This window comes from Arvicola amphibius, chromosome 9 (genome assembly GCF_903992535.2).
Source record: "Arvicola amphibius chromosome 9, mArvAmp1.2, whole genome shotgun sequence".
Taxonomy (NCBI): Eukaryota; Metazoa; Chordata; class Mammalia; order Rodentia; family Cricetidae; genus Arvicola; species Arvicola amphibius.
The window spans coordinates 62,861,850-62,887,101 of NC_052055.2; the positions used below are offsets into that span (position 1 = coordinate 62,861,850).

At 43.1% G+C, this 25,252-nt stretch overlaps 1 pseudogene; it reads right to left on the reverse strand.

Annotated features, from left to right (window-relative positions):
• Nucleotides 1-546: 546 nt before the first annotated feature.
• LOC119822999 lies at nt 547-4,760 on the reverse strand (annotated as a pseudogene).
• Nucleotides 4,761-25,252: the final 20,492 nt, after the last annotated feature.

The window sequence follows — 25,252 nt, forward strand, 5'->3', positions numbered from 1 at the left end:
CGTTAGGCCTTAGCCAAAGTTGGTTGCTTCAACGCTGCAAACGTGACTTTGGGTGATTGTCCAGGTAGCTAGTTGTCTCTGTGATTTGTTTCATGTTTTAGAAGTTGTTTGAATGCACTTCCTAATTACTCAGGTAACATTATTTTCCTTCTCAGATCTTCGATGGGGTTGAAGGCTATATAAATGTAGTTACTTTTCCTCTCATGACTTGGCCAAGTTATTTATTATACAAGACTTAAGCTAGTTGGAATAGGATATTTGTGCTTATTGTATATAATTTCATAGTAGGTTTAGAACTCTCTGACTTAAACAAAAGGGGGAGGTGTTGCGGGAGCTCCTTCTGCTCCTTCAGCCAATAGCTGCTGAGATACCAGCCCATTGGGGCATGGTCTCTCTTTTTAAAAATGTGGCCACTTCCCTCCGCTCGCTCTCTGGCTTCCGGTTCCGCTTCTGATGACGAGGCTCCTTTCCTGATTGTGCAGAGGGCTGTTGTCTGGGACAGTGATCTGTAAGTTTTTCCCTTTAAATAAATAACCATTCTATTAATCATAATTCCAAACTGGTGTGGGATTGTTTGTGATTTACGCCATCAATAACTGAATTGGTATGGGTTACCTCATCAAGGATGATTTTTTTCTAGTTCTCTCTACTTTCCTGTAAATTTCACGATGTCATTTTTTCACATCTGAGTACATGTCATTGAGATGGAGATATTCCTCAATGATGGCCTTGGATTTCTTCTCCACCTCATCCTCAGAGAGTGCAGCCTTTGGAGAGCTCACTGGTGGGAGAGTGGCTTCCTGCTTCACAGGATCCCAACCATGAATCTCTGTGAGGTTAGCTGCCTTGCGCAGTCCCTCAGGCTCCTCCACTTCCTTGCTAAAACTTAACTTGGTGGCTGGTGTTCTGGCAGGATCAAGTTGGTTCCCACGGTCACTTCCCCGTTCACTCCACTCTAGTCGGTCTCCCCAGTCCCCAGCTTTCTCACCTCAATCCAGGCTTAAGTTATTCCTCTGTACAACACGCCTGTCATCTGTGTTCTCTGTAGGTAATGCTTGTTGAAGAGCAGAAAAGCGATTCAAGGTACTAGTAGCTGGACGAGTGGCTTCTGATGCTATGTCTGAGGGCTTGGCTCCTGAGCCCCCACTGCTGCCCTTGCCCCAACTCAGTCACCCTCCTGGTGCAGAGTTGGTTGTTAGAATCAATAGAACCAGGTTTAGTGATCTTGGTGAGCCGTGAGGTGTCAATGGGACAGCTGCCTTTGTTAATGGGGACAGTATTCCAGTCACCATCATCCACAAGTGGAAGGCCACAGTTGATGGGCAGGCCTGGAGGGCCACCCCTGTTGACTGAGTTTTCTGTCCTGCCCAGTTCCCGCACTCGTTAAGTCCCAAAGAAATCACACAGAGGTCTACATTAACTATAAATGGATTGACCCATTAGCTCAGGCTTCTTATTAACTCTTATAATTTATATTAGCCCATTATTCTTGTCTATGCTAGCCACAGGGCTTGGGACCTTTTTCATCGAGGCAGTCACTTCTCGCTTCTTCTGTGGCGGGCTCACAACTACAGAAAGAGCTTTCTTCTTCTCAGAATACTCCTGTTCTCATTGACCTGCCTCTACTCCCTGTCTGGTTGTCCCCCCCCATACTTCCTGCCTTTATTTAAAATCAATCAGCATTTATTTAAAATATAATTGTCAGAATACAGTTGTCCCACACCATATCCCAATGCTTGTCACTGCCCTTGGCCATGAGCTGCTGCACTTTGATATGTTCTCGGTGTTCTTTCATCTCAGCTTCCTTGTGCATCTGCTCAACAGTCTTGGCACCCTGATCCCCTCGGTGTGGCACCCAATTGCTCTGCTGCAGATCCAGTACATCCTGCAGCATAAAACGGATACGAGATGAGGTCTTCTTTTCTTTAATGATTTTCTTTTCCATTTGGTTGAAATTCTGATTCATTCGGGGCTTGGCTTTTGCGAAGTCCAGGTCTTTGCCAATAGTGGTGAAGAGGCGGCAGAGGCGTTCCAGGGACTCTTCATCATGGCTCTTAAGTAGTTTGACCACACAATCATGCGTTATTGCTTCTGTTAACATCTTCAGCTTGAATAACTCTCCAATGAACTTGATATTCCCCAAATAGCACTGCTGAGGTATGTCCCGGGCTTCTCCTAGTTCTTCTTTCAGGCGTCCCCATTCTTCTGCTGTAGCAGCTCCATGCATCTCTTTTTATTTTTTTCAGAAACTTCATCATCATCTTTGTCTTTCTCAAATTCCTTCTGGCATCAATTTAACAACAGTTTTTGAAAATTCACAGTCACTGTTGGCTTTTCTGTAGTGGGCACTTGCAGCGCCATGAAGCAGCGGCACATGTTGGCATAAGCCACAGAGAAGTTGGGCTCTGAAATGGCTTTCTCAAAGATGAGGTCAATAACTCCTTTGAGGCATTCCTCATGTCAATAGCCAGCTGTGTTACCTGCTTCATCAGCTGCTGGAACATCTGGGGTATCAGCTTGTTCAGGATGGAGCTCACCCTGCGAAACAGTTCCTGGGTTTTGCTTCCATCAGCATCCTCTTCCTCTTGATCCTTGTCAGTTGCTGTCTTCCAAGCCTTCTCTGCTTTGTTCAGTTTTATGTCTTCAGTCATTATGACTGAGGAAATGATCTTGTGTGTTTCCTTTCGTGGCCGTGCTGAGAGCGACTGCGACCCTCGGAATAGCTCCCCCCCCCCCTCGGCATACCACCTGGCATACCCACGGTTGTTGAGGCTTGGTCAGCCAAGGTTGGCAAAAGACGGAGTGAAATCTGGGCCGCAGTTTATGCCAGGTAGCCTGGAGGGATTCAGCTGCCAAAGTGGTGTTTTATTGTCCTTGTCCGGTACCACATCGGTGATATGGGGCAATCCTTTTGGTTTCTGCATACTGGCAATGATGAATTGAAAGCCCAGCAGGAATTCCCTGTCATAAAGCTTCTTTCTTTTAAGGTTCAGAGGCTTCCACTGATCCGACTTGTACTCATACTTCTGCTCCCCAGGCTGGATAGTCTCAGCATTTTGAAATTTGTCTTCCTTAGAGTCCCAGGTTCCATCTGCTTCCTCAGGCAGTAGGGCACAGTGCTGCCCTCAGACTCTGGGCTTGGGTTGATGCTTGTGGGAGGCTGATTCTCTACTTCTGGTACTGCTGGTCCACCTCCTTGAAAGCCTCTAGAAGGTCACCCACAGCCTCCTTCTTATTTAGCTCTTTAATTTTCCACCTCCTCTTTGTCACGGATACTGCCACTTGGGTGGCTGCTGCCACCTCCAAATTTTGAGACAATTGGGCTGGTTCAGGAGTGCCGTCGAGGGGGAGTTCCTTGGCTACCTTCTCACTCGTAGCTTCCCCGCCCTCTTCTTCTTCCTCTACTTCTTCCTCCTGAGCAGGAGAAGTATCTGAAGGAGCCACAGGTGGAGTGGCAGAGGGAATGGTGACTGGTACCATGGATGAAACCTCCTTACCTGTGCCTCTGGCTCACTGACTGGGTCACAGCTCAGGTCCACAGCTGTGGTGAGGGGCTCTATTTAGCAGTTCCTGAGGCTGGCCAGTTGGAGCAATGGGCACAGGTGATTCAGAAGCACAAACTAAAAGGGGGGGGGGGGGAAGATGGCTCTGTGCTTGACTCCACCTTTGGTTCCAGATCCTTGGATGGGACCATGCCATTGGGCTCATGAGTTTCCGCCCTGTGAAGTGCCAGGGACGTGGAAACCTGGAGAGGACTGGAAGAGAACTCAGATTCTGGAATGGGTTTGCTGAGTGTCACTTCTACTTCCAGTATGGGTTCAGCAAGAGTGGGTTCTGGAGAGAGGCAATATGGCTCCCCAGTTTCACAAGAGATGGGGGTCGATTCTTCTACAGACATTTGTATCATCCCCGTTGTCATAGTGTGCCCAGGAATAGAGAGGACTCCAAGATTAGACTCAGATCCTGGCTCCATAATTAGGGGTGGTGATGAGGTTGGAGAAGGTAATGAAGGCTGAGATTCTGTACCAGGGCTGTGCTCTGGGCCAGGAAGTCCTGGCAGCCCCCCAATAGCTGCTCCCTGTGGCTGGTCATCTGGCAGAGATAATGACAGCAACCCCAGGCGACTCCCCATTGGGCTAAGGCTCCAGATTGCCTCCCATCTGGGGAGGAGTAGGGGTGGAGGCAGTGCAGGTCCCAGACATGATCTCTTCTGAGATATCCTTCCCCACTTGGTTTGGGTCTCGAATTCGGATAGTTTTCTGCTCCCTCTTAGAGGCAATCTGGGGCCGCTGGTTCTTCAGAACTGGGACAGGAGCCACACCAGTAGGAAACTGCTGCACACCTTGGGCTGGATAATAGGCACCAGCCTAGGTCCCAAACTCGGTAGGGCTTGCACCGGGATAGAAGCCTGGAGCCCCTGGTTGCACAGGGTACTATTGTTGGGACAACATATGTGGAATGCCCCTGTCCAGGGATATAATAGGCTCCTTGGGAGGCTGAATAGGAGATCTGGGAAGGGATCATCATTACTTGGGATCCAGCAGGGTAGACATGGGTAGCTGGGCCAGGACGGGCAGGGGCTGCACTCTGTACTCGGGAGGCTGCATTGCTCCGGGGCTGTGCCAGGCTAGGGTAGAAGTGTTGGCAGGGCTGAGAAGGCGTGTTCATTTGCATGCTAAACACCACCGGTGCAAGAAACGCTGGCTGTGGGAGTCCAGGGGACTTGGCTGGTGGGGGACCTGTGGGCTGAGAAGCTTTGTTTATTTCATTTGGTGCCACATCAGGTTCCCCCACCCCCCAGCACCCTCTAGGTTAAGAATAAGTACACAGTGCGGCCTACAGGTTCTGGGCATCCAACAGCCTGGGGTTGGGAGATGAGGGGTAGCAACCTGGCTCCACGGGGCTCAAGCCAACCAGATCGGAAAATCCAGGTCTCGCTTGCACCAGGTTCTCGGATCACAAATGAAGCAGGCTGCCTCGGGGATACCGGGTTCGGAGCCTGCCGGGGCACTCGCACGGGGCCGGTGAGGCCTGAGACCGCCCGGGAACACAAGCCAGGAAGGGCGTGAATCTGATCACACCAGCAGGACGGGCAGCGGCAGCGGCGGGGGAGCCAGCTCGGGTCGGCCGCTGGGCGGGGCTGGGGGCTCCTCCCTGCCGCCGCCTCCCTGCCCTGCGCACCCTGGTCAAAGAACAAAGTGTTACTTCCCGGTGGCCGCCCGGGACCCGCAGGGGGTGGAGGTGGCGGGTGGCGCTTTTGCGCGGGAGCCTGCTCCTGGCCAGCGGCCCCGCCCAGCGGAGGTGGCGGTCCTGTCGCAGCCCCAGCGCCCTCCCCTCCCGTGAGCCAGGGTTCGGCCTGGCGAGTAGGGTCTGGGCAGGGGCCGGGCCAGGGCACAGGGTGGTGGGCCCTGGCCTGAATCGGTTATTAGCTTTCTATTGGATGTGGAGTTGATTAAAGTCTTTTCCTGATGTGGGATTACCCTCTGTATGCTGTGAGTATGTTTTATTGCCATTGGTTAAATAAAGAAGCTCCTTTCGGCCAAAGGCTTAACAGAGTAAAGCCAGCAGGGAAATCCGAACAGAAGTGGAAAGGGAGGGAGGGAGGAAGGGAGGGAGGAAGGGAAGGAAGGAGGGAGGGAGGGAGGGAGGGAGGGAGGGAGAGAGAGGGAGGGGGGGGGAGAGAGGGAGAGCAACACATACAAAATAATAGGAATGGGCTAATTTAAGCTGTAAGAGTTAATAAGAAGCCTAAACTAATAGGTCAAGCAGTGTTGCAATTAATATAGTTTCTTGTGATTATTTCGGGTCTTGGTGGCTGGGAAACAAAAGAACAGTCTCTGCCTACAAAGTGGCACCATAATATGGACAACTACACCCACATAAAACCTGAGAGAGTTTGGAAAGGAATTCTTTCAGGTGGGCTGGCAGCAAGCAGGGGTACTGCAGCTCCTTTAAGAGGTTTTCTGATTCAGTTTTAGTGGCAAATCTGCATGGCTTCTTTAAAAAAACGGCTTCCTGGTTTGTGCTGGCAGCACAAACTCTGGCCTTTTTAGGAGGGCTAGCACTTGAATAGGATTTGTGGGCATCTTGCTGCAAGTTACTTGGTGGAAGCATGAGCCAACTGCTTACCTCCAGGCAGTTCCAGAGCTGGCAGTGAATTACCTCCACCCAGTTAAAAGGCCAAGAGAGAGGCCTCGTGAGTTTTACGTCAGCATTTATAGTAAAAGTGAACATGCTTAAGAGGGATGATATCTTATAGGCTATTGGCTGAATGAGTTCCCACGGCATTTTCCCGTTCTGTAGGCTGCTGCTTGGTGTCATCTGCTTATGAAGCTTTTCAGTTTCATGAGGTCCCATTTACTAATTGTTGATCTAAGTGACTGTGCTAATGGTGTTCTGTTAGCTTTTGTGTCCATGTGTTTAAAGCTATTCACTTTGTTTTCTATCAGATTCAGTGTATCTGGTTTTATCCACTTTTTTGATCCACTTGGATTTGAGTTTTATTCAGGTTAATAAATATGGATTATTTGCATTTTTCTACATACAAATATCTAATTAGATGAGCACCATTTGTTGAAGATATCTTCTTTTTTCATTGTGTATTTTTGGCTTCTTTATAAAAAATCAGTTGTCAATAGATGAATGGACTTATGTTTGTGTTTTCAATACCATTTCATTTATTGACCTGTCTATTTTTTATGGCAATACCATGTGGCTTTTACTACTAAAGTTCTATAGTACTTTGAGACCTGGGATGGTGACACCTCCAGCAGTTCTTTTATTCTGGATTGTTTTAGGTATCCTAGATTTTTTGTTTTTTTTTTTTTATATGAAGTTGAGAATTGTCTTTACAATGGATCTTTTTACCACGTAAACCAAGTAAAAAATTAAAAACTTATGTGGAAAAAGTCTCTGAATTAATTACAAAAGGTAAATTGAGACTTCGTCAATCAGTAGGCATAGACCCAGCAGAAATTATAATGCCTTTCATTGCTGATGAGATAAAATAGTTATAGGAAGACAATGAACCATGGCAAAGAGCTTGTGCTAATTTTTTGGGAGAAATTAATAACTATCCAAAAAGCAAGAGGCTTAACTTTATAAAGAGAACTTCTTGGATTCTTCTTCGAATCATCCGTGATGCTCTGATAATCAGAGCCGTACATTTTATACTGATGCTAATAAATCAGGAGGCAGGTTACAAATCAGCAGAATTGAGTAAGGTAGAACAAAGTCCTTATGATTCTCCAGAAAGCAGAATTATATGCCATTCTAATGGTGCTAAGGGACTTTAAAGAACCTCTTAATGTAGTTACTGACTCACAATATGCAGAAAGAGTTATCTTGCATATTGAAACTGCTGAATTTATACCAGATGATACGGAACTGACTTCATTGTTTATCCAGGTACAAGACATGATCAGGAGTAGGCTGAGTCCATATGGGTCTGCCAGGTCCTCTAGCACAAGGTAATACAGATATTGATCAATTGTTGATTGGTAGTGTGCTGCAGGCCTCTGAATTTCATAAAAAAATCACATCAATAGCAAAGGCTTGAAGAAAGAGTTTTCTATTACATGGCAGCAAGCTAAGGAGATTGTAAAAAAGTGCCCTACTTGCTCTTTCTATAACCATGCACCACTGCCTGCAGGGACTAATCCAAAGGGCACTAAAAGGAATGAAATCTAGCAGATGGATGTGTCCCACTTTGCAGAATTTGGCAAATTAAAATATGTACACCATACCATTGACACTTATTCAGGTTTCCAATGGGCAACTGCTTTAAGTTCAGAAAAAGCTGATTCAGTAATCACTCATTTATTAGACGTTATGGCCATCATGGGTATACCTGCACAAATAAAGATGGATAATGGTCCAGCTTATGTCTCTAGGAAAATGAAATGGTTTTTTGCTTATTACAATATCAAGCATGTTACAGGTATACCATACAATCCTACAGGTCAAGCTGTCATTGAAAGATCAAATTAAACTATAAAGGATATGTTAAACAAACAGAAAGAGGTGGAAAATACCCCCAGAAATATATTACATAATGCTTTATTAACCTTGAATATTCTCAATGCTAATGAGAAGGGGACAACGACTGCCGAAGGACATTGGATAATGGAAAAGTCTGCTGAATTAAATCAACCAGTTTATTTCAAGGATGTGCTGACCTCGCAATGGAAGCCAGGTGATGTGCTGTGTTGGGGAAGGGGTTTTTCTCTTGTCTCCACAGGAGAGGAAAAACTGTGGATACCATCAAAATTAATAAAGGTTCGGTTTGAAGAGGAGAAGCCCGTTGGAAAAGATAAATAACAATTCATTCACAAGGATAATAATCATACCGATGGTAAGAAAAACATATAGGTTGGGGGTAGGGTTCTCTTCTTATCTGCACAGGAAAACACTCATCTTCATGACATCCCCTCTCTCAGCAGAGTTTGCCCTCGGGTTTAGGGACATCATTTAGGAGTTGGTATAGGGTTGAGGGGCTGAGGGAGGTATTTTATAGGCTCAGGGGTGTTTATTGAAAAAAAAGGGGATTAACTGGTTTGATGGGATAATTAGTATTTGTGAGTTATTGTTTTTGGAAAATTATATTGGTATTGATTCTTGTATATTGATATATTCAATATTATATGTAAGTATACTTCTACCTCTGTTTAAAACATTTGTTTTATATATATATATATATAGTATTGATATATTTACCATATTGCAGTATACATTTCTACTTCTGATATTATTTATGTAATGACATTGTTTACATTTGGAGGTCATTGTCCTCATTTATTACACAGTTGTTTATTCTCTTAGTCTTCAGGTTAGATAGGTATCGATATATGTTTGTCATATTTATATTTAGGCTATTCAGGTTCTTTAGATACATAGAGATTATATTTAGTATAGATAGTATAATCTTCAACTTCTTTGAAGAGCTGTAGAAAATAGCCTTTAATCTAACCTAGAGTTCCGTGCTAACAAGACACAATCACTCCTGGCACACCGCTCTACTCTCAAGAGAACGTTGAGCACCAAAGACACTCCACTTGGAGTTTGTCGTCTTCTTGGCAGAACTGGCCTTTAGGCAAAGAAAAGCCCATACCTCGACTACTGACAGAGATACAGAGTATCCGTAAGTAGATAAAAACAGGATTGTCTTATCTTGCCAAGACAGGGTAAGATAGTTCTAAAAAGTTTCTTGCCTTTGAAAATGGTATGTCAGTTATATTAGGCCTTAGCCAAAGTTGTTTGCCTCAACATTGCAAATGAGACTTTGGGTGATTGCTTAGGTAGTCAGTTGTCTCTGTCATTTGTTGCACATCTTGGAAGTTTCTCGTTTGTACTTCCTGGTTGCTTAAGTAATATTTTTTCTTCTCAGATCTTTGATGGGGTTGAAGATTAGATAATTGTAGTTATCTAATTATCCCTAATTTCTTCTACATTATTTAGACTCCTTGAAATAGAATGTTTAGTAAAACTTTCTTATATGTTTCTTGTTTTTGTTTGTAATTTTATCTGTTCCTACTGTATATAGTTGTATTGGGTTTGGCTCAATCTTATTTAGAAAAAGGGGGAGATGATGGGGAACTTCAGCCAATCACATTCTGTTTTGGGTGTGTTCCCCTGGAGCCAAAGAAAACATATAAAACATCGAGGTCCACTTGCCCCTTCCTCTTTTGCTTTCTGCTCTCCTGGATCGCTGGAACCATGGTTTTGTAAGTTCCCTTTCTTCTGTTTATTAAAGCTGAATATTTTATATTAATCTGTTCTGGTTAAATTTTACTACCGATCGACCACGCCCCTTCATAAGGTCTATAAAGAATCGTATTGGAATTTTGATGAGGATTTTATTGAATCTGTAAATTGCTTTTGGCAAGATGGCCATTTTTACTCTGTTAATCCTACCAATCCACAAGCGTGGGAGATCTTTCCGTCTATTCATATCTTCTTCAATTTCTTTCTTCAAATCCTTGAAGTTTTTGTCATTCAAGTCTTTCACTTACTTGGCTAGAGTTACCACAAGATACTTTATATTATTTGAGGCATTGTGAAAGGTGTTATCTTCCTAATTTCTTCTTTATTCTTTTTTGTTTATTCTTCCCTCATCTATTATGTCCTGATGGCAGTTTCCTTTCCCTCTTCTCTGCCTTTCCCCTCCCCCATCTCCTTTTTGTCCCAAATCCACTGTCCCTTTCACTTCAGAAAACGGCAGCCTTCTCATGGATATTAATCCAATATGGCATACAGTCTATTTTTCATTTGTACATAGGAGGGCAACTAATTTTATTTTCAGTTGATATTGTATCCATTCACTTTGTGAAAGTGTTTATTATCTGTTGGAGTTCCCTGGTAGAAATTTTAGGGTCATTTATGTATGCTGTCAAATTATCTACAAATAAAGATAATTTGGCTTTTTCCATTCCAATTTGTATTCCCTTGATCTTTGTCTTTGCTCTAGCTAGAACTTCAAGTACTATATTGACTAGATATGGAGAAAATGGACAGCCTTGTTCTTGATTTTTTTGGAATAATTTTGAGTTTCTCTCCATTTAATTTGATGCTGGCTATAGGCCTTCTGTAAATTGCCTTTATTATGTTTATGTATGTCCCTTGTATCCCTAATCTCTCCAGGACTTTTATCACAAAGGGGTGTTGGATTTTGTCAGTGTGATCAAGCCTACTTAGTCATCTTTTTGACATGTTATTGGATTTTTTATTGAGTATTTTTGTTTCTATGTTCATAAGGGAAACTGGTTCTATAATTCTCTTTCTTTGTTGGGTCTATATATGGTTTTGGTATCAGGGTGACATGACCTCAAAACTGAATTGGGCCATGTTCCTTCTGTTTCTATTTTCTGAAAAAAATTCGAGGAATATTTTGTGTTAGCTCTTCTTTTAAAGTCTGGTAGAATTCTGCTCTAAAATCATCTGGTCCTGGGCTTTTTTTTCTTGGTGGAGTTTTAATGACTGTTTCTATTATACTAGGGGTTACTGGTGAAAACCAACTTCTAGAAACATTTCCCTAATTACAGTACATTTGTACAAGAATGGACCCATTCAATACCCAGATTTGATTAGTGGAGCGACTCTGGGGCTGTGCTTTTTGTTGCTGATAGGGGAGTCATGTACCCACTGGTGATATTACTGCATTCCAATGGATAGTTTCTATTCAATGTCCAGATGCTCCATGATAAATTAAATGGATTTTAAAACAAAACCTGAAATTATGGATCTGGGAAGGGGACTGGGTGGGATGATGATTGAGGTGCTGGATAGACTTGGAGGGAGACAAGAGAAGGATTGTGTAGAGGTAATCAAAATATTTTATGTACCTGTATGAAATTATATTAGAACAACATTAATCAATTAAAAATGATCTGAAGCTCAGCACTCGGGCAGCAGAGACAGGCAGATCTTTGTGAGTTCAAGGCCAGCTTGGCATAAAAAAATGATCCAAAGCTACAAAGTGAATGACATTCTCATTGACTTGAGGAAATAAACCTAGAGTGAACAACACCAAAGAGTTGCTGAACTTTAAAATAAAATAATAAGCTTTGGTCTATTAGGCAAAACTAATAAGCAACCTAAAGGAAAATTAATATATAAAATATATAAAAGATACATATGAGATCCAGGTGGTGGTGGTGTAAACCTTTGATCCCATCATTCATGAGGCAGAGTCAGATGGATATCTGTGAGTATGAGGCCAACTTGGTCTACAGAGTCAGTTCCAGGACAATCAAGGCTACACAGAGAAACCTTGTCTTAAAAAACCCAAACCAAAACCAAAACAAGAAAGATACAGATAAATGACTATTAATGTGATATTACTAAGAAATCTGATAGAGGAAGAGATTCAGATAAGCTAACAAAAATAGGAAGGCACACAGGAGAGAGAGGTAGAGAGGAAGAGAGAACAAATACAAGGACAGATCAGGTGCTCATTAAAAATAGTGACATAAGGAAATGAAATAAAGAAAAACTAAAAAGGAAAGAATAGCATGAGATGGTTGTAGATTCAATGTAGAGGTAGAACTAGGACAATTAGGGAATGTTAAGTTTAAATTCCTGGTTACTAGGAATCTGCCACCACAGATATAATAAGCCAATCAAACCGAATCAATAAATCCAGGTTTATTTTGAACACGGCATTCTTGGGTGTCCCAAAGGAAAGTTGAGGAGACCATATGTTTGTTCTTGGGGGCAGTTTAAATACACTGTGGGAATGGTTTTGAGCATCTCTGTGGAGGGGTCATCATTTGGAGGGTGTTCTCAGGGCAGAGTCTGGACAGCTTTCTTGGGGTGGAATCTGGACTGAGGCAGCTCCAAGGGAGGGGGCTTGGTGTGGAGCTTTCATCTGAACATTCTAGACTCTTTAAATGTATGGATGTCAGGGGTACATGCTGTTCTGAGTATGGAGGCAGCAGTATTGATAGTGTGATTTTTAACTGTTATCTGTATATTTTGAATATACTGAACAGGTGATAGTTAGCTTCTGCATTATTTCCTGTGTCCTTTTGGACCAGGATTCTGGATGTGAATGACTTTTACAGACACAAATCAACAAATATCACAAGTTTTCTATTATATGGTGGGCCCATAATAAAAAAAGATGTGAAAATAAATGGCAAAATAAGATACACTAAAAAAGACATGAAATTTCCTTGAAATGAATTGGAAGTAGTAATATGTTTTTTTTTTTCCTCATGGTTTATTTATTTATTTTTTTTTAATTTTTTTTTTTTTTTGTAGGGAGGAGTGGAATGTCCTCTTTTCCCTTTCCCTGGAGCTGCCTAGAACAGAAGGGGAGCTGGAGGAATGTGCAGCTTGAGGAACTGTTTCCCCCTCCCCATATGCATTCCACTTGGATGGCAGGGACCCTGGGTGAGAGGCCCAGCCCCTCCAAGTCTCTACACAGGGATCCACCTGGACTGGACCATGAGCAGGACTTATTTTTTTTTTCATGGTTTATTTTTTTTTTATATTTAAAAATTTCCATCTCCTTCCCTCCTCCTCCCCCCTCCCTCCCCTCCTCCTCCCCCTTCCCTCCCCTCCTTCTCCTCCTTCCCTCCCCTCCCCTCCACCCATACCTCCCCTCCCTCCCTCTCAAGGCCAAGGAGCCATCAGGGTTCCCCACTCTATGCTAAGACCAAGGTCCTCCCAAGTCCCCCCAGGTCCAGGAAGGTGATCGACCAAGCTGAGAAGGCTCCCACAGAGCCCAGAGCCATTGTCCTTTGCTTCTCAGTCAGCCCCCGCTGTTGGCCACACTCAGAGAGACGGGTTTGGTCGCATGATCCATCAGTCCCATTCCAACTGGAGTTGGTGATCTCCCATTAGTTCTGTCCCACCGTTTCCATGCGTGAACGCACCCCTCTCGTTCCTGACTTTCTCCCTCATGTTCTCGCTCCTTCTGCTCCTCATCGGGACCTTGGGAGCTCAGTCCAGTGCTCCAATGTGGGGCTCAGTCACCTTCCCCATCTGTCGCCAGCTGGAGGTTCCCTCACGGTCCTGACTTTCTTTCTCATGTTCTCTCTCCTTCTGCTCCTCATCAGGACCTTGGGAGCTCAGTCCGGTGCTCCAATGTGGGGCTCTGTCAATTTCTTCATCTATCGTCAGGTGGAGGTTCTATGGTGATATGCAAGAAATTCATCAGTATGGCTATAGGAACTGGCCTTTTCAGGCTCCCTCTCCTCAGCTGCCCAAGGAACTAACTGGGGGCGTCTCCCTGGAAACCTGGGAACCCCTCTAGGGTCAAGTCTCTTGACAACCCTCAGGTAGCTCCTTAAATTCAGATATATGCTTCCCTGCTCTCATATCCACCCTTCCTATATCCCAAGCACCCCATTCCTCCGAGCTCCCCCCGCTCTCCCCTTCACACTTTTCTCTCCCCATCTTCCCTTGGCCCAGTCTCGCCCAACCCTCAAGTTCCCAATTTTGCCTGGCGATCGTGTCTACTTCCAATATCCAGGAGGATTACTATATCTATTTTTGGGAGTTCACCTTCTTATTATCTTCTCAAGGATCCCAAATTTATAGGCCCGATGTCCTTTAATTATGGCTAGAAACCGAATATGAGTGAGTACATCCCATGTTCATCTTTATGGGTCTGGGTTACCTCACTCAGAATAGTGTTTTCTATTTCCATCCATTTGCCTGCAAAATTCAAGATGTCATTGTTTTTTACCGCTGAGTAGTATTCTAGCATGTATATATTCCACAGTTTCTTCATCCATTCTTCCACTGAAGGGCATCTAGGTTGTTTCCAGGATCTGGCTATTACAAATAATGCTGCTATGAACATAGATGAGCATATGCTTTTGTTGTATGATTGGGCATCTCTTGGGTAGATTCCCAATAGTGGAATTGCTGGGTCCTGGGGTAGGTTGATCCCGAATTTCCTGAGAAACCGCCACACTGCTTTCCAAAGTGGTTGCACAAGTTTGCATTCCCACCAGCAATGGATGAGTGTGCCCCTTACCCCCACAACCTCTCCAGCAAAGGTTATTATTGGTGTTTTGGATTTTAGCCAATCTGACAGGTGTAAGATGATATCTCAAAGTTGTTTTGATTTGCATTTCCCTGATAGCTAGGGAGGTTGAGCATGACCTTAAGTGTCTTTTGGCCATTCGAACTTCTTCTGTTGAGAATTCTCTGTTCAGTTCAGCGCCCCATTTTTTAATTGGGTTAATTGGCATTTTACCGTCTAGTCTCTTGAGTTCCTTATATATTTTAGAGATCAGACCTTTGTCGGTTGCAGGGTTGGTGAAGATCTTTTCCCAGTCAGTAGGCTGCCTTTGTGTCTTAGTGACAATGTCCTTTGCTTTACAGAAGCTGCTCAACTTCAGGAGGTCCCATTTATTCAATGTTGCCCTTAAAGTCTGTGCAGCTGGGGTTATGCGCAGGAAACGGTTCCCTGTGCCCATTTGTTGTAGAGTACTTCCCACTTTCTCCTCTATCAAGCTCAGTGTGTTCAGATTAATATTGAGGTCTTTAATCCATTTGGACTTGAGTTTTGTGCATGGTGATAGATATGGATCTACTTTCATTCTTCTACAGGTTGACATCCAGTTATGCCAGCACCATTTGTTGAAGATGCCCTCTTTCTTCCATTTGTGTACTTTTGGCTCCTTTATCAAAAATCAGGTGTTCATAGGTTTGTGGTTTAAGATCCGGGTCTTCTATACGATTCCATTGGTCAACTTCTCTGTTTTTATGCCAATACCAAGCCGTTTTCAATACTGTAGCTTTGTAATAGAGTTTGAAGTCAGGGATGGTAATGCCTCCAGAAGAACCTTTATTGTATAAGATTTTTTTGGCTATCCTGGGTTTCTTGTTTTTCCATATAAAGTTGATTATTGTCCTCTCAATCTCTGTGAAGAATTTTAATGGGACCTTGATTGGGATTGCATTGAATCTATAGATTGCTTTTGGTAGAATTGCCATTTTTACTATGTTGATCCTCCCAATCCACGAGCAGGGGAGATCCTTCCATTTTCTGGTATCCTCTTCAATTTCTTTCTTCAAAGACTTAACGTTCTTGTCAAATAAATCCTTCACTTCCTTGGTTAGCGATACTCCCAGATATCTTATGCTATTTGTGGCTATTGTGAAAGGTGATACTTCTCTGATTTCCCTCTCTGCTTCCTTATCCTTTGTGTATAGGAGGGCGACTGATTTTTTGGAGTTGATCTTGTATCCTGCCACATTACTGAAGGAGTTTATCAGCTGTAGGAGTTCTTTGGTGGAGTTTTTGGGGTCGCTTATGTATACTATCATATCATCTGCAAATAATGAAAGTTTAACTTCTTTCTTTCCAAATTGAATCCCCTTGATTCCCTTATGTTGTCTTATTGCTATTGCTAGAACTTCAAGCACTATATTGAAGAGATAAGGAGAGAGTGGACAGCCTTGTCGTGTTCCTGAATTTAGTGGGATAGCCTTGAGTTTCTCTCCGTTTAATTTGAGGTTAGCTGTCGGCTTGCTGTAAATAGCTTTTATTATATTTAGGAATGACCCTTGTATCCCTAATCTCTCCAAGACCTTTATCATAAAAGGGTGCTGAATTTTGTCAAATGCTTTTTCAGCATCTAATGAGATGACCATATGGTTTTTTTTCCTTCAGTTTGTTTATATGATGGATTACATTGATAGATTTTCGTATGTTGAACCAGCCCTGCATCTCTGGGATGAAGCCTACTTGATCGTAATGGATAATTTTTCTAATGTGTTCTTGGATTCGGTTTGCCAGTATTTTATTGAGAATTTTTGCGTCAATGTTCATGAGTGAGATTGACCTGTAATTCTCTTTCTTGGTTGAGTCTTTGTGTGGTTTAGGTATCAGGGTAACTGTAGCTTCATAGAAGGAATTTGGCAGTGACTCTTGTGTTTCTATATTATGAAATACCTTAAGGAGTATAGGTATTAGGTCTTCTTGGAAGTTCTGGTAGAATTCCGCAATGAAACCATCTGGTCCTGGGCTCTTTTTGGTAGGGAGGTTTCTGATAACAGTTTCTAATTCTTCGCGACTAACAGGACGATTTAGAGCATTTACCTGGTCCTGGTTTAACTTTGGTATATGGTATTTATCTAAAAAACTGTCCATTTCTTTTACATTTTCCAATTTTGTGGCATACAGGCTTTTGTAGTAAGATCTAATGATTTTCTGAATTTCCTCTGTGTCTGTGGTTATGTCCCCCTTTTCATTTCTGATCTTATTAATTTGCGTGTTCTCCCTCTGCCGTTTGATTAGTTTGGCTAAGGGTTTGTCGATCTTGTTGATTTTCTCCAAGAACCAGCTTCTTGTTTCATTGATTCTTTGGATTGTTTTATGTGTTTCTATTTTGTTGATTTCTGCCCTCAATTTGATTATTTCCAGTCTTCTACTTCTCCTAGGTGAGTCTGCTTCTTTTTTTTCCAGAGCTTTCAGGTGTGCTGTTAAGTCACCAATGAGCGCTTTCTCCGTTTTCTTTAAGTGGGCACTTAGTGCTATGAACTTTCCTCTTAGCACTGCTTTCATTGTGTCCCATAGGTTTGAGTATGTTGTGTCTTTGTTTTCATTAAGTTCAAGAAAGACTTTAATTTCTTTCTTTATTTCTTCCTTGACCCAGGTGTGGGTCAGTAGTTGACTGTTCAGTTTCCATGAGTTTGTGGGTTTTCTGGGGGTAGCATTGTTGTTGAATTCTAATTTTAATCCATGGTGATCCGATAAGACACAGGTGGTTACTAATATTTTTTTGTAACTGTGGGAGTTTGCTTTGTTACCAAGTATATGGTCAATTTTCGAAAAGGTTCCATGAGCCGCAGAGAAGAAGGTATATTCTTTCCTATTTGGGTGGAATGTTCTATAGATGTCTGTTAAGTCCATTTGGTTCATTACCTCCATTAAGTCTTTCAATTCTCTGTTAGGTTTCTGTCTGATTGACCTGTCCATTGGTGAGAGAGGAGTGTTGAAGTCTCCAACTATTAGTGTGTGTGGTTTGATGGCTGCCTTGAGTTCTAGAGGTGTTTCTTTTACATAAGTGGGAGCTTTTATATTAGGGGCATAGATATTCAGGATTGAGACTTCATTCTGATGGATTTTTCCTGTTATGAGTATAAAGTGTCCCTTTCCATCTCTTCTGATTGATTTTAGTTTGAAGTCAACTTTGTTGGAAATTAGTATGGCCACACCCGCTTGTTTCTTAGGGCCATTTGCTTGATAAACCTTTTCCCATCCCTTTACTCTGAGTAGATGTCTGTCTTTGTGGTTGAGGTGTGTTTCTTGTAAACAGCAAAATGTTTGGTTCTGTTTTCGTATCCAGTCTCTTAGCCTGTGCCTTTTTATAGGTGAATTGAGTCCATTGATATTAAGTGATATTAATGACCAGTGGTTGTTAACTTCAGTCATTTTTAGTAGTAGAGTTTGTGTGTTTCCCTTCTTCTAGTTGTGCTGGTGAAGGGTCGCTAGATGCCTGAGTTATTGTGGGCGTTGTTGGACTCCTTGGTTTGTGATTTTCCTTCTATTACTTTCTGCAAGGCTGGATTTGTGGCTGCGTATTGTTTAAATCTGTTTTTGTCCTGGAATATCTTGTTTTCTCCATCAATGGTGAATGCAAGCTTTGCTGGGTATAATAGTCTAGGCTTGCATCCATGTTCCCTAAGTGTCTGTAGCACATCTATCCAAGCTCTTCTGGCTTTCATGGTTTCCATTGAGAAATCAGGTGTAATTCTGATAGGTTTCCCTTTATATGTTACTTGACCTTTTTCCTTTGCAGCTCTTAATATCTGTTCTTTATTCTGTATGTTTTGTGTTTTGATTATTATATGGCGTGGGGATGCTTTCTTTTGATCCAGTCTATTTGGTGTTCTGTAGGCTTCTTGTACCTTCATAGGAACATCCTTCTTTATGTTGGGGAAGTTTTCTTCTATAATTTTGTTGAATATGTTTTCTAGGCCTTTGAGTTGTAATTCTTCTCCTTCTTCTACCCCAATTATTCTTAGGTTTGGTCTTTTCATGGTGTCCCAGATTTCCTGAATGTTTTGTGTTAAGAATTTGTTAGATTTGTTTAGATCTTTAATCTGTGAGTTTATTTCCTCTATAGTATCTTCAGAGTCCGAGATTCTTTCTTCCATCTCTTGTATTCGGTTGGAAATACTTGTCTCTGAAGTTTCTGTTCGTTTACTCAGAGTTTCCATTTCCAGTCGTCCCTCAGATTGTGTTTTCTTCAATACCTCCATTTCATTTATCAGGTCTTGTACTGTTTCCCTTACCTGTTTGATTGCTTTTTCTTGTTTTTCTTGTTTTTCTTGGGTATCTTTGAGAGATTTATTTATTTCGTCAACCTTTTTGTTTGTCATCTCCATTTCTTTATGGCAGTTTTTTACCTCCTGTTTAAGGTCCTCTATTATTTTCATAAAGTACTGTTTAATGTCGGTTTCTTCTATATCTTCTGGGGTAGGGTGTTCAATTCTTGTTGTTTCGGGATGTCTGGCTTGTGGTGATGTCATGTTGCCTTTCATGTTGTTGGAGGAGCTCCTGCATTGGCGCCTGCCCATCTCTTCCTTCAAAAGTAGCGCGGAGGTGTTTGGTGTCCTCAAAGAATGATGGATCCTCCTGCAGACTGTCAGGTCCCCTTGCAGGCCAGGCAGCTCTCAGACAAAGGCCTACCTTGCTCCGGGCTGTCAAATGAAGGAGGGGACCTCCCATCAGCCTGGGTGCACTCAATTCCAGGTCCCCAGAGCCCAAACAGGCTGAGCTGTGGGATTTTGTGGCCCCAAAGACGGGAGGATGAGGAAGGGGGAGGGGAGGAGGATTCTGGGTGCAAGCTGGGAAGGGACAGGGAGAGAGAGGCAGTATCCGGGGAGAATAACCCCTGCAGGAAGAAGAGCAGGAAGTGTGCTGGTGGCAGGGGGAGTTGTGGAGAGTCGGAGGTCCCTCTCCGGGCAGCTGCCGCGGGCACTCACTCCTCACTCACCCCAAAGAATGATGGATCCTCCTGCAGACTGTCAGGTCCCCTTGCAGGCCAAGCAGCTCTCAGACAAAGGCCTACCTTGCCCCAGGCAGTCAAATGAAGGAGGGGACCTCCCACAGGCCTGGGTGCACTCAATTCCAGGTCCCCAGAGCCCAAACAGGCTGAGCTGTGGGATTTTGTGGCCCCAAAGACGGGAGGATGAGGAAGGGGGAGGGGGGGAGGATTCTGGGTGCAAGCTGGGATGGGACAGGGAGAGAGAGGCGGTATCCGGGGAGAATAACCCCTGCAGGAAGAGCAGGAAGTGTGCTGGTGTCAGGGGGAGTTGTGGAGAGTTGGTGGTCCCTCTCCGGGCAGCTGCCGCGGTTCGGGCACCCACTCCTCACTCACCCCAAAGAATGATGGATCCTCCTGCAGACTGTCAAGTCCCCTTGCAGGCCAAGCAGCTCTCAGACAAAGGCCTACCTTGCCCCAGGCAGTCAAATGAAGGAGGGGACCTCCCACAGGCCTGGGTGCACTCAATTCCAGGTCCCCAGAGCCCAAACAGGCTGAGCTGTGGGATTTTGTGGCCCCAAAGACGGGAGGATGAGGAAGGGGGAGGGGGGGAGGATTCTGGGTGCAAGCTGGGAAGGGACAGGGAGAGAGAGGGGGTATCCGGGGAGAATAACCCCTGCAGGAAGAGCAGGAAGTGTGCTGGTGGCAGGGGGAGTTGTGGAGAGTCGGTGGTCCCTCTCAGGGCAGCTGCCGCGGGCACTCACTCCTCACTCACCCCAAAGAATGATGGATCCTCCTGCAGACTGTCAGGTCCCCTTGCAGGCCAGGCAGCTCTCAGACAAAGGCCTACCTTGCCCCAGGCAGTCAAATGAAGGAGGGGACCTCCCACAGGCCTGGGTGCACTCAATTCCAGGTCCCCAGAGCCCAAACAGGCTGAGCTGTGGGATTTTGTGGCCCCAAAGACGGGAGGATGAGGCAGGGGGAGGGGGGGAGGATTCTGGGTGCAAGCTGGGAAGGGACAGGAAGAGAGAGGCAGTATCCGGGGAGAATAACCCCTGCAGGAAGAGCAGGAAGTGTGCTGGTGGCAGGGGGAGTTGTGGAGAGTCGGTGGTCCCTCTCCGGGCAGCTGCCCCGGTTCGGGCACTCACTCCTCACTCACCCCAAAGAATGATGGATCCTCCTGCAGACTGTCAGGTCCCCTTGCAGGCCGAGCAGCTCTCAGACAAAGGCCTACCTTGCCCCGGGCAGTCAAATGAAGGAGGGGCGGAAGTAGTAATATGAATTTATGAAGTATTTTTAACTAATATTGGCTTTCATCATAGCATCTTCTTACAAAGTATTTTAATCTTATAGAATATGTATGTGAACTAATGGTATAGCCTGTTGCTAAAGACAATACCTATATAATTCATTGAGTACAGAAAGTTGAGCTGTTGTCTATCTAGAGCTTTCACTCCTACTAACTAGTGTTCATGGTACTGGAAGGAACTCTGCATGCTATCTGAGGACAAAAGTAAATAGCAATGGAGCTACAAACCCTTGATTTGCTGTGAGAACTTGCCTGAAAGACCCACTGTTACAACAGTATCAGAAAGCCTGTAGGATTAGCCAACCAATATCTTATTGGATGTAAGGTCCACTCAATGAGATGGAACCCATACCAGACACTGCACTGTTTAGTCAATGTTGGAGTCCACAAGTATTATATGGTAAATGTATAGTTGAGAGAAAAATAGACAGATCCTCAGGAGTATATACTCCATATGGAGACCTCAATTATAGACCTTTGGGAATACTTGTCTTTTGGACAGTCAGTTCTGTAGAAACCACCTTCAAAATGGGATTCATTCCCAAAGTACTTCAGCAGTATAACTTCTTCCTGTACAGGCATCAGAATAACCTTCTATGGGCTTAGAGCAATAACATCCACTCTTTGTTCTAATAGTCAGATCTACATAAAGTCAATCCTCCACAATTACCTTTGCTAAAAGACCATGTAGTACTTTCTTAAAGATAGGAAGACAGCATGCCTGCCCTTTCTGGCAAATAGGTCTGGGCATCCCTAAAGCTGGTTATCACAAAAGAGATTGGGGTGAGGGGAGTGGGTGAGTTCAGGGTTCAGTGATGTCTAGTGATCTCATCTAATGTTTTGGAATGTCAGGTATTCCCCTTGGATGTTAGCTCTTCCTGAGTAGTGTCACCTTTTTCTGGAGTACTGCTTTGCTGGGTCCTACCTTTTTTATGATTCTGAAATGCATGTTGAGACCATAGTCTGTGTGTGTTATATAGACTGGAAACCTCATGGGAAGGGGAACAGCAAGCACAGTGAGAACAATAGGAACAGCAAAGAATGAGGAACAGTATGGGCATTAGAGAGGCCATATAAAGAATAAATGAGATATGATAAAACGATTTGTGTTGGAGTGGAAGGTCCTTCTGACTATGTGTTGCTTATATTTGTTAATGAATAAAGAAACTGGCTTGACCTATAGCAAGGAAGAAGGAAGGCGGAGTCAGAGAGAAACCATGGATCTGCTGGAGATAGACATTGGGAACTTTACCTGGTAAGCCACAGCCATGTGGTGATATGCAGATTAGTAGAAATGGGTTAAATTAATATGAGTTATCCAATAAGAAGCTAGAGCTAATGGGCCAAGCAGTGATTTATTTAACACAGTTTCTGTGTGATTGTTTTTGGTTTAAGCTAGCTGGGCGGCCGAGAACCAGCAAGTGGCCTCCTTACATGAGTTAATTTATTTTGTTTTTACCTTTTTAGTCAGATTTTTGCCTGCTATAGTGATTTTTTTCTGAACCTTGAGAGTTTTAATAAGCATAATGCTAAAATAAACCTTAGTAGGTCAAGAACCTGCATGGATCTAGGGGGAAATCAAATACTACATTCTGCTAAAGAAATAGTCATAAAATGACTACTAACAACATTCTGCTATACTCATAGCTCAGTATCTTACTCAGCCACCATCAGAGAAGCTTCCTCCTGCAGTAGTTGGGAACACACACAGTGCCAGGGCCCACAGTTAGGAGTCTGTTCCACAACAGTCTGAGAGTGTGAGCTTATTCTTCAAAGATGCTGACAACAGGTGTTACTCCAAACAAATTATCCTGACCTAAGATGTAGTTTCTTGGTGCTTTGGATATTAAGATGGCACATAAAGGTGAATCCACTCCACCTTGATCAAAGATCTGAGAATTCAAGTCTACTCCTGCTCCTTCACAGAGATTGGCAGAAGGTTCCAGTGAGTAGCTGCTCCTTTTGGAGTGAAGTATATAAGCATATGAAAAATAATTGCAGGTGGATTCAGAATTCAGTATTCACTGAATGTCTTTCCTGGTTTTGTTCTGTGTTTCTGTCTTTTATTCCTCTCAGATATCTTTTCCTTTTGCTCAATAATTCTAATCCTCACACTCCTACCCTGGAATGTCCAAATTCTGTTGAGGCTAGACCCCAACAAAACAGAGACACACACAACTGAACAGTGTGCAGAGTGTGAGAGACATTAGAACACTCAGTTCCAAATGGGATGTCTCCATCAATTTCTCCCTTCACAGCTCTATGGTAGAAGAGACAGAAAGATTGATGTGCCTTCATCAGATCCCTCCCCCAAGGGCTCAAGCACCTGAGGAAGAGGAGGCAGAAAGATTGTAAGAGTCAGAGAGGAATAAGGACACCCAGGAAACAAGGCATTACAGATACAGGACTGACAAATGCATGAGCTTACAGAGACTATGGCAGCATGCGTAGGACCTGCACATGTCTAAACCGAATGGGAGTGCCAGTACTGAGAGAGGTAGACACAAATCCTCATCCCTAAGCCATAACCATATCCAATTTAGGTTTCTCACCAGAATCTCGACAAGTATGCAGATCCCTCTTAAGGATATACCTCAAGAACAATATATTGGAGATGACCAACAGAAAATGAACTTAATGACATTTTTGGACATTCTTTGTCTTATAATGTTTTTTTTTTGGGCACTACTTTTTATTTTTTCTCCTTATAGATCTTTTGTGTTTATGTTATAGTTTCCAGTGTTGTGTTTTTATGGGATTTCTGTGTGAGAAACCTTGTATGTCTCTGTGTCTGTATGTGTTTCTTGTGCTTTTCTTTGTTTTTTCTTCTGTTTGTTTGTTTCTTCTTATTCTGATTTGTTTGTTTCTCTTTTATATTATAATTATTTTTTAGATGCCTGTTTGTATGCTATTGAAGCATGAAAGAAAGGGTATAGATTTGGATGGTGGGAAAATATGGAAGATATGGCAGGAGTTGTGGTATGGAAAACTATGATCAGAATATATTGTATTAAATAAACCTATTTTCAATTAAAAAATATATGTGTTCACATTGATTTCCATGTGCACACTCATGGAACCATGCACCCATGATACTGGATTGAGGTGTTGATTTTTTATTTTTACTTTTTTCTGGTCATAAAAAGAAGTCAGGTGTTTTGAAGGAGTGATCAATTTCAGGTCTGGAGCATGAAATGAACATGATGTAACTGCAATGTCTTGTCACATTGGTTGGTGAAGAAGTTATACAAATTTTTAGTGTCCACTTCAAAAGCACTTAGGACCACACTCCAAGAAGTTTCTTCTGGCTAAAGATGGGACTCTTGGTGTTTCCAGAGGAAGTGTAATTCATTTCCTTTTTCCCATTGTGGTTTAGGGATTAAATTTAAGGCTTCACATGCACAAGCTGAGGGTTCTCTTCCAGTGAAGACACCCTCACTTCCCTTTTCAGTTATTTTCTTTTAAATTTAAAATGTAATATGATGTATCTCTGTGTGTGTGTATGTGTATGAGCTACAGGAGTTACAGGAGTTAGTTACTGGGTGTGGGTGTTGGGAACTGAATTCTGGCCCCTTAGAAGAGCCTCTGTTGCTTTTCATTTTGAGACAGGGTGTCCTTAAATTGCCTGGACTAACCTTGGCTGATGCTGTAGCTCCAGAAGATTTTGAATTTACAATCTTCTCATCAAAGTCTCCTACATGGCTGGCATTACAGACCTCTGCCCATGAGTTTTACTTAATCACTGTCTTTTAAACTGGTAAGAAAAGGGAAATACCTGAGTAGTTATTTTTTAAACTTAAGTATTTTTTTATTTTTCTCTTTTATTAAACATAGATTCTTTTCTTTCTTTTTTTTTTTTTTTTGGTTTTTCGAGACAGGGTTTCCCTGTAGTTTCTAGAGCCTGTCCTGGAGCTAGCTCTTGTAGACCAGGCTGGCCTCGAACTCAGAGATCCGCCTGCCTCTGCCTCCCGAGTGCTGGGATTAAAGGCGTGCGCCACCACCGCCTGGCCCATAGATTCTTTTCTTACACAATATAACCTGAATACCATTTCTCTACTCCTCCTGATTCCTCGCCACCTCTTTGCCCATCTAGATCCACTCCCTTTCTGTCTTTCACTAGAAAAAAAATAGGCTTCTAAGGCATAACAAACATAACAAAATAAAATATACTAAGATAAAGTAAAAATTATCGTATCAAAGTTAAACAAACCAAGCCAACAGAAAATAAAAGAGCCCTAGGAGCAGGCACAAGAATCAAAGACCCACTTGTTCACACATTCAGGTGCTCCATAAAAGTACTAAACTGAAAACTGTAGTGTGTACCGCAGGGAACCTGGTGCAGATCCATATAGGCCCTGTGATTGCTGAATCAGTCTCTGAGTCTATGAGTTTTCCAAACAGTTATTTTGATGTGCATAATGACACATAGCTACCATTAGAAATGTAACAGTAGAATTTAAGGGAAATGTTCTTCTAGAAATAAGTTCCAAATGAA